This window comes from Chrysochloris asiatica, unplaced genomic scaffold, assembly GCF_000296735.1.
Source record: "Chrysochloris asiatica unplaced genomic scaffold, ChrAsi1.0 scaffold00323, whole genome shotgun sequence".
NCBI lineage: Eukaryota > Metazoa > Chordata > Mammalia > Afrosoricida > Chrysochloridae > Chrysochloris > Chrysochloris asiatica.
The window spans coordinates 1479919-1484339 of record NW_006408841.1 but is presented as its reverse complement, the minus strand read 5'-3'; the positions used below and the strand labels follow the sequence as shown (position 1 = coordinate 1484339).

The window sequence follows — 4421 nt, the reverse complement described above, 5'->3', positions numbered from 1 at the left end:
CCAGTAGTTGGAAAATTTGGACTTGGTGATAGAAATGATGCTGGAGAACGAATGATAGATTTCTGCAAGACAAATGCTTTGTTTATTTAAAAGAAGGGATGGGATAAAAAATATTAAGAAAAAGAAATTAGAAAAAGGGAAAAGAAAATAATATTAAGACCATTTGTTGCTTCTCTTCAGTCTTCACCTTGGTCTTCCCCGTCAGCCACCTTGGTCCCAGGAGCCTCCCCATTCTCCTCCTTCACCGAAAGAGCTTCTAGCTTCTTTCCTGCTTTGACCTTTCCAGTGGTGTCATTTTCACCCGAACCTTTCTTTTCTTGCTCTTCTATCTCTTTCCTGCACCCCTCAAGCTTTATTTTGAATTTCTGTGCATTTTCAGCATAGAGAAAGCAGATTGCAAGCAGCTCTGTCTTGGGACGCTCATCGGCGAAGTCAGCGTGGGTGTTCCAGACTCAGGCTCGGACGCTACCTGCATTCGGCTTTAGCTCCATCCCTGGCGTGATGTGTGGTTGGCGCATATTTTAAGTGTCTTGTCCCTATGCATGAGAAGGCAGATGCTCCCCTTCTCTTTATGCCTCAGGAACTTCACATCACCAGTGCCTCACTCCTACCACTCGGGGAGATCGTTTTCTAAGGCAAAACGGTATAACTTTGCCCCTATTTAAAAAAGTTCCTCTTCATCTTCCACTAGCGTTTTAATGTCTTGTTCAGGAAGGGACACTATCGTCTACATTTTCGGTGGTGTCCTGATCCTCGTGAGACTATTTGGTGGCCGCCATGGAGGTGTGGTGCAGAGACAGCTTTGGCAGCAGCGCGACTGGTGCAGTCTTTGCTGCCTCTGTGGCCTCTTAGCGGCTGATCGTGGCTCCTTCCCTCCGCATCTGTCCTAAAAAATAATTTTTTATTTAAACATTTCACTAGTGATGATGATGATTCTCTAAATATTTGAGGTTGGTATGGAAAACACCACCACCACCATTGCTTTTTAGTTGATTCTCACATAAGATGACCCCATGTGTGTCAGAGTAAAGTTGTGCTCCATAGAGATTTCAATGGCTAATGTTTCAGAAGTAAATCGAGTCTTTCTTCCTAAATGTGTCTGGTTGGACTTGAACCATCAACCTTTCAGTTAGCATCCTAGTGTGTTAACTGTTTGCAACATTCACGGACTCATAAATCCCCCTGCACCATGCTATATATTAAGATAAGCAGAACTCTGGCCCCAGGACCCTTGCTCCCTGAGGTCACATCTGTGACTGGGTTATGATTTTCTTGTTGGATTCAGTGGAGTCAAGTCCAGTGTACAGCAAGCCCAGGAGACAGAGGAGACCTGCCCATATTGGTTTCTTGGCTGCGATATTTGTGGAAGCAGATCGCAGGGTCTCTCTCTCATGGAGCAGTTAAGGGTCTGAAACACCATCCTTTTAGTTAGCATCCAAGCTCATAACTACTGTGCTACAAGGGTTACTTGAACACATTATATTGTTGTTGTTGTAGTTGTAGCTAAGTGCACTTCATATACTTATGACTCATAGTGAGCCTGTCATTTCAAAGAATCTTTGAATTGCCAAGCAATTGCTCAGCAGTCCAATGGTTCACCTAGAGCACCACACCTGGACTATTGAATAGATTATTAGACATGGCAAAAGAAATTTTGCAGATGTAATTAAGATTACTCATAGGCTGCCCTTAAAGTAGCAAGACTATCTTGAATCATCTGGGTAGGTCCAATGTAATAAGTTAAATCCATAAGGGAAGAGGTTTCTCTTAGCAAGGGGAAATAGGAAGTCTGAAAGGTTCAAAACTGGTTGCTGGTTTGCAGATGGAATGGTTTTGAGAGAAGGAAAGTGGGCAGCGCCTAGATAGTGAGAGGCAAGGAAAAGGGGACTTCAGTGCTACAAACACAAGGAATTGAATTATATCAACAATCTGAACATGCTTCAAAGTGGATACATTCCTAGGGCTACTAGTTTAGAGCCCAGTTTGACTGATACCTTGATTTTAGGTTTATGAGACTTTGAGCAGAGAACTCAGCCACCCAGTGCCAGACTTCTGCCATACAGACTTCTGAGTTAATAAATGGACATTGATTTGAGCTGCTATATTGGTGGAAATGTGTTATGCAGCAATAGAAAATGAATTGTTGTTGTTGTTATGTGCTGTGGAGTCGGTTCTGACTCATAGTGACCCCTACAGGGTTTCCGAGGCTGTAAATCTTTACGTGAGCAGATAGCCTCATCTTTCTCCTGTGGAACAGCTGGTAGTTTCGAACCGCTGAACTTTCAGTTCGCAGCCCGATTCGTAACCACTACTCTACCAGATCTCCTTAGAAAATGAATACATATGTATAAAACTGTCCTTGGTTTTATAATCATCATCATCAATTTTAAACCTGTCATTGTTAATTAATCGGAAAAAAATACCACACCCCATTTCTGACTGCTGCATATGAGCTAACCTTATTGGAATTCTATGGCCTAAGAGCTCATGCTGGCCTTCTGTCACTTTTCTTGTCTTTCTTAACTTCAGAAGATATCCTATAACCATTAGCATTTCCAACAGACAGAATACAGGATCACTGGAAAAGAAAACACTTCAAGTCTGTAAATTGCAGGGAAAGTACTGTGAATATGCTGTGAAATGTGTCAAAAGTATTGTTGTTAATGCTGTTGAGTTGATTCTGACTCTTTGAAACCTTGTATAGGGTTTCTGGGGGGCAGCTGTCAGTTTCAAACCTTACGATTCAAATTGACTTAGTGGTTCAGTGCTGATCCAATAGTGCCACAATAAGACTCCAATTACCGATTAGGAATTAATTCTGGATGCCTATTGTTTCTGGACTCAGGTGTGTTCAGCGAGTGATAATATGCAATTTCACCCGCTTCGTCACAATATTCTAGTGCTTCAAAAGATGTATACCAGCACATGCTATGCGATACAGGGAGGCCTCATCCATTATAACAAGGCATCCTAATCCAATGACAGTAAATTCACTTCAAGGGAAGGACTCTCGAAATGTTCAGTGTTCTGATAAAAATAAAAGGGTGCCTCTCTTGGAAAACTGTCAGTGATAGTGGTTCATTGAAAACTCATCACTGTATAAGCAGTGAAGTGCCTATATGTTGATAGCTGCACACTCAAGCTTGTCCCAGAGGGAAAAAAAGAAAACTCATAGAAAAGAAAAGTATTCTGTGGTCAGTTCAACACCACCAGGGAAAAATGGTGAAAAAGTCAGCCAGTTCAGCCACAGACAAACCAAGGGAGAATCTGATGAGGAGAGCTCTGACTCAAAATAATGTACTTTATTGTAAAGAGAAAAAGAACAATGAGAAGATTTAGGGGAAAGCAAAGAAATGTTCAATCAAATACGGTAACTTTAACGGGTACTTTGCTAATATAAGATTTCTGAAATAAGCTAATCATTTTCTCCCTATGATATCTTTTAATTTGAAGTGTAACTTTAATCAACTACATTTGTAGTATTAGCTAAAAATTGTTAATGTAACTCAAGTGCAAAAAGGTAAAAAAAAAAAAAAAAAGACACAACATTATGAAGCCTATATTTATGCTCCATTAATTGAAATTTTTACTGAAGTAAATATTGGAAAAAAGGAATGGAATTGTGGGGGTCCTGGAGTCCGGGCCCTGGAACAAGCCAGTGAAGGATGCTGGAGAAAGGAAGGAGGACGGGAACAGGAGTGAACAGAATTGCCCATAAAGTGTGATTCTGGTGCTAGTAAGGGAGAGCAGCAGAGAGGCTAGTATCCCAGCATGGAATGAGGATGCTCAGGGACAGCAGTAGGCATGGCAGCTGGGCCCAGCTGGGACTGAAGCCAGCCTCTTGGCCAGGAGGGCTGAGGTGTGGAGCCTGCAGGGAGCTGCTGGGCAGGACAGGTCACTCTGAAGCTACAGTTACTCAGCCTCTGGAGCAGACAGCAATGGGGAGATGAGCTCTGAGAAGGTGCTGCACTTCCAGCAGCAACAGGTAAACAACCCTGGAAATGCAACCCTGGCCTTTGGGAATAATGAATTGACAGAGGAGAGAGACAGAGTGAGTCAGAAGTCAGGTCTGTGACAGGATTTTGGCCCTAAACAAACAGTGCTGAAGAGGGGGTCCACTTCACTTTGAACAAGAGCCTGTGCTTGTTTCCATGCAATTAATCTTGTTTAAACAGAGAATGGATGGGGGGTGGGGATGATTTGACTAGGCTGCCATGCTGGCCTATAAACTTTTTAGTGAGGACAGGGCAAAACCACTTCTACTCTTGGTGTTTTTACCGAGACTCACCACCTGGAGAATCTTCCTGGAGAAAAATGTGCTTTAGGAGTAACTCAGGCCTGGGGCACTCATTCATCCAGCAAACACACAATAAAACTTTAGTTTTATTGAGTTGGGCAGTGTGCTAGCCAGCAGGAATAGA

The 4421-nt window shown here is 42.5% G+C and overlaps 1 pseudogene; it reads right to left on the bottom strand.

Moving 5' to 3' along the window:
- Positions 1-176: 176 nt before the first annotated feature.
- LOC102830561 overlaps positions 177-4421 on the bottom strand; it is a 20660-nt pseudogene continuing 16415 nt past the window's right edge.